The sequence below is a fragment of the Chiloscyllium punctatum genome, chromosome 18 (assembly GCF_047496795.1).
Source record: "Chiloscyllium punctatum isolate Juve2018m chromosome 18, sChiPun1.3, whole genome shotgun sequence".
In the NCBI taxonomy this organism is placed as follows: Eukaryota; Metazoa; Chordata; class Chondrichthyes; order Orectolobiformes; family Hemiscylliidae; genus Chiloscyllium; species Chiloscyllium punctatum.
In genome coordinates this window covers 73029112-73038637 of record NC_092756.1, presented here as the reverse complement: position 1 = coordinate 73038637, position 9526 = coordinate 73029112, and the positions used below count along the sequence as shown (strand labels likewise).

Below are 9526 nucleotides of genomic sequence, written 5' to 3'. Positions count from 1 at the left end.
TTGACCATGTGCTCCAGGTTGAGAGAAGAATTACAGCTGACCACTGTGCTGTTGGTGCTGCTCTCTCCCTGGAGCTCCGGGATTTCCTTGGACAATAAACTCTGTTGGTGAACCCCGACTCTGACTCAGAGGCTGGTGATTTTCAGCAGTTGCCTTCCCACAAATGTTTGTCCAATCTGTGGATGTGGCACTCCAAGTACTCCAACGATGGCCTAACTACTTCACATCTCCATCATAGCCTCCTTGCAATTGTGTTCAATACCTTGACTAAGAAAGGTAAGGACCCAAATGCATAGCCACAGCCCCATCAGTTCCAACCTTGAACACCCAGATTTCAATCATTTCCATTGACATATTGGACATCATCATAAATACCAAACATGCAGGTAATCTGGGGTTCAGCTGGTAATGTTGACAGAATATAGCTTAGACTGACACCAACACAACCAAAACAGAAGCTGCTTTGTCCATAGACTGGTAGGTCTATCTGTTGGAGCCCCAGTGATCTCATGGACAAGGCACTAACTTCCTAAACCAGAGATTGTGGGCTCAAATCTTATTTGGGTTTTGATTTTGTTGAAACCTTCATTGAGCAGCTGATCTTAATCCTGTGTGGTCACGTGACCATGGCAACAAAATCAGGCATTCTCAATTGATCCTCAGCTGGAGAAATTTGCGCTGATAGAAAATTGGGCACGGTGGCACAGTGGTTAGCACTGCTGCCTCACAGCACCAGAGACCTGGGTTCAATTCCCACCGCAGGCAACTGTCTGTGTGGAGTTTGCACATTCTCCCCGTGTCTGCGTGGGTTTCCTCCGGGTGCTCCGGTTTCCTCCCACAGTCCAAAGATGTGCAGGTCAGGTGAATTGGCCAATCTAAATTGCCCGTAGTGTTAGGTTAGGGGTATGGGTGGGTTGCGCTTCGGCGGGGTGGTGTGGACTTGTTGGGCCGAAGGGCCTGTTTCCACACTGTAAGTAATCTAATCTAAATTAAACAGCAGCTGTCAGTTCCAGAAAACAGTGCAACTAAGATCAAAGAGCTACAAAGATTCAAGGAAAACCAGTTCCAACCAGACTGAGGGTTGTATATTGGAGAAGTGTCAGCCTGAGTCAATCCACTTTATTGCTCCTGGCATGACAACAGTGAAGGGTATTGGTGTGACCCCATTGGATGATGTGAACCCAGCTCATGACCGTATTGGCCAAAGCCACAGAAGATTCTGGAAGATCAGGGACAGCAGAAGAGGAAAACACACCTGAACGCCAAACGCTTAGCGAAGCCTTGACTGGGTCCTGCAGTGGAGCTCTGACCATCTGCTCCAAACCTGTTCATAAAAGTCCTCGCATGAGTAGTGCAGGCCATTCAGCCCATCACATCCACACTGACCCTCTGAAGAGCATCCCATCCAGGCCCAACTCCTATCCTCTCACCCTGCATTCCCCAAAGCCAATCCACAGGACCTGCACATCTTTGGACTGTGGGAGGAAACCAAAGCACCCAGAGTACCCCATGGAGAGAATGTGCAAACTCGACACAAACAGACACCCAAGGGAGGAATCAAAGCCTGGTCCCTGACACTGTGAGGCAGCAGTGCTACCCACTGAGCCACCATGCCATCCCCAGGAGAATCTCAGCAGGTTTTCAGCCATTGTGACTGTGCTTTCTCATTCAGACAATTCACCTCAATCCTGCAAAACTTGTGCAAGAAGATATTAGGCACCACTTCCCATCCACTGAATGCAGACATGGAGATTTTCCCAAAGTAGATTAGAAATCAAGTTGACAAAGTACAAGGGACTGACACCCCAAACGGGACTCGAACCCACAATCCCTGACTTAGAAGACCAATGCCATATCCATTAGGCCACTGGGGCCACACAGCAGTTGGAAAATCACAGCCTTTATGTACTGCACCCGACCTCTCATACTGTGTGTTTCTGAGTGTTATCCTCTCACTGATTGTTTTTTACCCCGACCATCTCATGATAAATTGTTGGCTGCTTGATTAATCAATCTCACGTCCCATTTGTCCCCAAACGGACAGTTGAGAAATTAACCAAACTCCAATGTTGCACAACTCAAGTCTAAGGAATATGGAGCAGACGAGAAAATAGCAAAGGGCTCAATGTTATTTTGTGCAGCACCTTGAAGATATTTGCAGTTAGTGCGGAAGGAGTAAGTGGAGATGTTGCAAACAGCTGCATTGAGGACAAATCAACAGAATCATAGCAGGCATTCAGCCCATTATGGCTGTGCTGTCTCTTTCAGACAATTCACACCAAGATCTCCCAAATCCTGGAATTACCTTGTGCAAGCTTCTAATAATCATCGTTAAAAATCAGACAACACCAGGTTGTAGTCCAACAGGTTTATCTCAAAGTACTAGCTTTCGTAGCACTGCTGCTTCGTCAGGTGGTTGTGGAGTATAAGATTGTAAGACACAGAATTTATGGCAAAAGTTTACAGTGTGATGTCACTGAAATTATACATTGAAAAAAATCTGGATTGTGTGTGAAGTCTCCCATCATTTAGAATGACCAGGTTGGTTTCAGTTCTTTCATGTGTAAATCACAAATCATAGAACATAGAAAAATACAGCACAGTACAGGCCCTTCAGCCCTCGATGTTGCGCCGACCGAAGCCTACCTAACCTACACTAGCCCAATAACCTCCATATGCTTATCCAATGCCCGCTTGAATGACCATAAAGAGGGAGAGTCCACCACTGATTCTGGCAGGGCATTCCATGAACTCACAAATCACAAAATGTTTTTCATTGCGAAGTGAAATGGCAAGCTGTCCAATAAAAGCTAAATGCTGTGAATGCTGGAAATCTGAAACAGAGAAAATGCTGGAGAAATCATGACTCAAAAACATGATTGAGTTTTCTGAAAAAGTCACAAAGAGGATTGATGAGGGCAGAGCGGTGGATGTGATCTATATGGACTTCAGTAAGGCGTTCGACAAGGTTCCCCATGGGAGACTGATCAGCAAGGTTAGATCTCATGGAATACAGGGAGAACTAGCTATTTGGATACAGAACTGGCTCAAAGGTAGGAGACAGAGGATGGTGGTGGAGGGTTGTTTTTCAGACTGGAGCCCTGTGACCAATGGAGTGCCACAAGAATCAGTGCTGGGTCCACTACTTTCCGTCATTTATATATATGTTAGTATCATTATGAGGTATCATTAATAAGTTTGCAGATGACACCAAAATTGGAGGTGTAGTGGACAGCAAAGAAGGTTCCCTCAGATTACAACGGGATCTTGATTAGAAGGGCCGATGAGCTGTGGAGTGATGGGTGGAGTTTAATTTAGATCAATGTGAGGTGCTGCATTTTGGGAAAGCAAATCTTAGCTGGGCTTATAGACTTAATGGGAATGTCCCAGGGAGTGTTGGTGAACAAAGAGACCTTAGAGTGCAGGTTCATAGCTCCTTGAAAGTAGAGTCGCAGATCGATAGGATAGTGAAGAAGGCGTTTGGTATGCTTTCCTTGATTCTAAATCAGATCTGTACAGTCTATGCAGAGAGATAAGAACCAACAAAACATTGGAATGTTGACATTTCTCAAAGCTTCTGTATCGTTGTGAACAAAAAGGCATTTGTACTTGGGCAGGAACTGATCTCTGTTCATTGTCAGGCACCAAGAGGATCTGAGAATTGATAGAATGATGTGACAATTTGTCAGAAAGACCTGAGACTGTGTTGTTTCCCTGTTACACCTTGGCAGCAGTTGCCCAAAACCTTAGTGCATCCCTGAAAATGTCATCTGAGATGTTGGAACATGCTGGGCTGTAACACTCATTGCTGCCAAGACTTTACACTGGCAAATGGCTATGTGTGCCCTAGTAGCACATTGGGTAAACCACTGTCCTCCTCAGTGTGGGATTGTGGGTTTAATTTCCCTCTGGGCTGCTTACGTTTTAAGCTTGGTCTTTGTAGGTGACTTTCGTCCCATGCCAACTTCATCACGATCCAAATTGACTGCATTTTTCAAACTACTCAGTTCAAAATAACTGTGCCTGTGTTGAGATTATGGCGAATGATGTGTAACAGAAACTTGCACAAGGCAATTCCTGAATTTGGGAGATCTTGAGGAGAATTGTCTGAAAGAGACAGCGCAGCTACAATGGCCTGAACGCCCGCTAAGATTCTGTAGATTTAGAACATACGACATAGAACACAGAACAGTACAGCACCGAACAGGCCCTTCAGCCCACGTTGTTGTGCCGACCATTGATCCTCATGTATGCACCCTCAAATGTCTGTGACCACATGCATGTCCAGCAGTTTCTTAAATGTCCCCATTGACCTTGCTTCCAGAACTGCTGCTGGCAACGCATTCCATGCTCTCAAAACTCTCTGTGTAAAGAACCCGGCTCTGACATCCCCTCTATCCTTTCCTCCAACCAGCTTAAAATTATGACCCCTGGTGTTAGCCATTTCTGCCCTGGGAAATAGTCTCTGGCTATCGACTCTATCCATGCCTCTCATTATCTTGTATACCTCAATTCGGTCCCCTCTCCTCCTCCTTTTCTCCAATGAGAAAAGTCTGAGCTCAGTCAACCTCTCTCCATAAGATAAGCCCTCCAGTCCAGGCAGCATCCTGGTAAACCTCCTCTGAACCCTCTCCAAAGCATCCACATCTTTCCTCTAATAGGGCGACCAGAACTGGACACAGTATTCCAAGTGCAGTCTAACCAAAGAAAGCATTTGTCCTCAATGCAACTTTTTCCAACATCTCCACCTACTTCCTCCCCACTAACTGCAAATATCTTGAAAGCGTTGCACAAAATAACATTGAACCCTTTGCTATTTTCCTGTCTGCTCCATTTTCCTCAGATGTGAGTTGTGCAATATTGGAGTTTGGTTGGTTTCTTGTCTGTCCGTTTGGGGACAAATGGGAAGCGAGATTGATTTATCAAGCAGCCAATTTTTTAGCATGAGGTGGAAGTTGGAAAAAACAATTAGTGAGAGTATAAAACTGAGAAAAACACAATATGAGCCATCAGGGTGCAGTATTTAAAGGCTGCCAGTTTAACAGCAGTCATGTCACCCCGGTGACCTAATGAATAAAATATTGGGCTTCCTCAGCCAGGGATTGTGGGTTCAAATCCCCTCCTGAGTAGATTAATTTTATAGGTTGCCCTCTTTGAACTTTACTTCTAATCGACATTATAAACATCCCCATGTCTGCAGTCAGTTGATGGGAAGTGCTGTCCAACATGAACTTGCACAAAGTTGTCGGGGATCTGCTGGATTCGGTCGAAACTATCTGAAAGAGACAGCAGAGCCACAATGGGGAAAGAACTGCTGAGATTCTCCTGGGGTTGGCATGGTGACTCACAGTGTCAGGGACCTGGCTTTGATTCCTCCCTTGGGTGTCTGTTTGTGTCGAGTTTGCACATTCTCTCCATGGGGTACTCGGAGTGCATTGTGTTCCTCCCACAGCCCAAAGATGTGCAGGTTCGGTGGATTGGTTTTGGGGAATGCAGGGTGAGAGGATAGGGGTTGGGCCTGGATGGGATGCTCTTCAGAGGTTGAGTGTGGACTTGATGGGCTGAATGGCTTGTCCCCTCACTCTAGGGCTTTTATGAACATGTTTGGAGCAGATGGTCAGAGCTCTGCTGCAGATCCCAGTCAAGGCTTTGCCAAGGGACTGGCATCCAGGTGTGTGTTCATTTCCTTCTTTTCCCTGATCTTCCAGAATGTTCTGTAGCTTTGGTCAACAGGGTCATGAGCTGGGTTCACATCATCCAATGGGGTCACATTGCCAGGAGCTAGACAACGGATTTACTCAGACTGACACTTCCAGTCATCGAGTCATAGAGATGTACAGCACAGAAACACACCCTCGGTCCAACCCGTCCATGCTGAACAGATATCCCAACCCAATCTAGTCCCACCTTCCAGCACCCGGCCCATCCCCCTCCAAACTCTTCCTATTCATATACCCATCCAGATGCCTTTTAAACGATGTAATTGTACCAGCCTCCACCACTTCCTCTGGCAGCTCATTCCACACACACACACCACCCTCTGCCTGAAAATGTTGCCCCTTAGGTCTCCTTTATATCTTTTCTCTCTCACTCTAAACCTAAACCCTCTAGTTCTGGAGTCCCCCACCCCAGGGAAAAGACCTTGGCAGTTTACCCTATTCATGCTCCTCATGATTTTATAAACCTCTGTAAGGTCACCCCTCAGCCTCTGACACCTGGATCCTATCCTTAGAGGCACTGGTATCAGCTTCCACCGCTGTGACTGTGTGTTCAACCTCATCCATCCTCTTTTCCAGGTCTCCCAGCTGCTGTTCATGCTTCTGCAGCATGATAGAGATCGGGGCCAGATTCACCTCTATCTGCTTCCCCAACATCTCGTGAGATTTCGCGAGCTCCTTCCCCAGGGCCTGGTAGGTAATCGAGTCCGAGGATCCTGCAGGCTGGGCCGGGGGCCTGGCCCCGGACACTGCTCCTCCCTTCTCCAACATCTCTGGACGATGAAAACGCAGGTAAGTTGATTTTTCACAATGTCCTGGGACTCCACAACCTTTTCAGAGTCCCAGGATATTGCTATGGTCCGGATTGGGCGGGATAGAAATTCTTCCCCCTGGTGCTGTGGTGCGAAACTCTGCAACATGATCGTCTGAGATCACCCCCATCTTGGATCCCCAGAGTGCAGTGAGAGAATAAAACTCAGAAAAACACACAACGAGAGGTCAGGGTGCAGTATTTAAAGGCTGCTATTTTTGCATTGACTGTGCAGCCCTAGTGGCCTAATGGATAAGGCATTGGCCTCCTAGGCCAGGGATGGTGGGTTCAAGTCCCATCTGGGTTGTCGGACTCTTCCTTACGTGTCATTAATCTTTAATCCACTTTGCAAACATCCCCATGTCTGCATTCAGTTGATGGGAAGTGGTGTCCCATGTGACCTTACACAAGTCATTTGGGGATCTGCAGGATTCAGGCTAAATTCCCTGAAAAAGACAGGACAGTCACAATGGCTGAAAACCTGCTGAGATTCTCCTGGGGATGGCATGGTGGCTCAGTGGGTAGCACTGCTGCCTCACAGTGTCAGGGACCTGGCTTTGATTCCTCCCTTGGGTGTCTGTTTGTGTCGAGTTTGCACATTCTCTCCATGGGGTACTCCGGGTGCTTTGGTTTCCTCCCACAGCCCAAAAATGTGCAGGTTCGGTGGATTGGCTTTGGGGAATGCAGGGTGAGAGGATAGGGGTTAGGCCTGGCTGGGATGCTCTTCAGAGGGTCAGTGTGGATGTGATGGTCTGAATGGCCTCCTCCCACCCCACTCTCGGGCTTCTCTGAACATATTTGGAGCAGATGGTCAAAGGCCCAGTCAAGGCTTCGTGAAGGGACTGCCATCCAGATGTGTGTCCCACTGCTCCTTTTCCCTGATCTTCCTGAATGTTCAAATCAACATCATCACATTAAAGATATTTTATTTCTTATCTCAATGAAAAGGGATTTGCCTTCAAGAGCACAAAGGTTTTGGATGTTGTCTCTTGAGGTTTGCTGATGAAACCGTTGATGTGCAGGGCCAACTGCAGATAATGGCAGAGACACTCTCCAGTGGTGACTGTCAGCGTTACCAGTCGTGAAGACTTCATCCAAGAAACTGACGGTGATCTTGACCGCAGTCTCACCGTGGCCTGCAAATCACAATTGGCTTAACCAGACTCAAGAACTAAAGAGAAACCAAGAACATCTCACCGATATTACCAAGAAGGTTGGTCCCAGCAAAGGATCAACAGCGAGACCGCAAAAACACATTTCATATCTCTCTGTGCTGGAACTTTCTGCTGTCTTTCTCCATTGAAATAATATCCAGTTGCTTTATTCTTCCTACCAAAGTGTATGACCTCACACATTCCCACATTGTCTTTCATTTGCTGAGTTTTTGGTCACTCCCTTGACCCATTCACCTCCCTCTGTAAACTCTGTGAGTCAGCCTCAGCAGTTGCCTTCCCACAAATGTTTGTCCAATCTGTGGATGTGGCACTCCAAGTTCTCCAACGATGGCCTAACTACCTCACATCTCCATCATAGCCTCCTTGCAATTGTATTCAATACCTTGACTAAGAAAGGTAAGGACCCAAATGCATAGCCACAGCCCCATCAGTTCCAACCTTGAACACCCAGATTTCAATCATTTCCATTGACATATTGGACCTTATCATAAATACCAAACATGCAGGTCATCTGGGGTTCAACTGGTAATATTGACTGAATAGAGCTTAGACTGACACCAACACAACCAAAACAGAAGCTGCTTTGTCCATAGATTGGTAGCTCTATCTGTTGGAGCCCCAGTGACCTCATGGGTAAGACACTAACTTCTTAAACCAGAGATTGTGTGCTCAAGTCTTATTTGGGGTTTTGATTTTGTTTAACCCTTCTCTGTGCAGCTGATCTTAATCCTGTGTGGTCACGTGTCCATGGCAACAAAATCAGGCATTCTCAATTGATCCTCAGCTGGAGAAATTTGACCTGATAGAAAATTGGCCAAACTAAATTAAACAGCAGCTATCAGCTCCAGAGAACAGTGCAGCTAAGATCAAAGAGTTACAAAGATTCAAGAAGAACCAGTTCCAACCAGACTGAGGGTTGTATATTGGAGAAGTGTCAGCCTGAGACAATCCACTTGAAAGGTCCTGGCATGACAACAGTTAAGTGTATTGGTGTGACCCCAGTGGATGTTGTGAACCCAGCTCATGATCGTACTGGCCAAAGCCACAGAAGATTCTGGAAGATAAGAGAAATGTAGGGGAGGAACAGACACCTGGATGCCAGTCCGTTCGCGAAGACTTGACTGGGCCTTGCAGTGGAGCTCTGACCATCTGCTCCAAACTTGTTCAGAGAAGCCCTAGAGTGGGGTGGGAGGAGGCCATTCAGCCCATCACATCCACACTGACCCTCTGAAGAGCATCCAATCCAGTCCCAACCCCTATCCTCTCACCCTGCATTCCCCAAAGCCAATCCACCGAACCTGCACATCTTTGGGCTGTGGGAGGAAACCAAAGCACCCGGAGTACCCCATGGAGAGAATGTGCAAACTCAACACAAACAGACACCCAAGGGAGGGTTCAATGCCAGGTCCCTGACGCTGTGAGGCAGCAGTGCTACCCACTGAGCTGCCATGACATCCCCAGGAGAATCTCAGCAGGTTTTCAGCCATTGTGTCTGTGCTGTCTCTTTCAGACGATTCACCCCTATATCCTGCATATCCTCAACATTCTGTATTTTTCTGACACAAGGTCCCACCAACCCAACACAGACCTGGGGACTTATCCAGATGAGATGAAAAATCGACTTGACCTCAGACAAAGATCAGCCATGAAGACAAGGGTTAAAATGCCAGACACCCCAGATGGGACTTGAGCCCACAATCCCTGGCTTAGGAGGCCAGTGCCTTATCCATTAGGCCACTGGGGCCACATGTGTGATGTTAAATTTGCAGCTTTTAAGTTTTGTTTTGCAAGAACACACTGACTGTGGCTCAGCCAGCACAGAG

The 9526-nt window shown here is 46.9% G+C and overlaps 1 non-coding gene across 1 annotated transcript; it reads right to left on the bottom strand.

Moving 5' to 3' along the window:
• Positions 1-9374: 9374 nt before the first annotated feature.
• trnar-ccu (transfer RNA arginine (anticodon CCU)) lies at positions 9375-9447 on the bottom strand. Its single transcript has one exon. It is a non-coding gene; the product is annotated as a tRNA-Arg (tRNA).
• Positions 9448-9526: the final 79 nt, after the last annotated feature.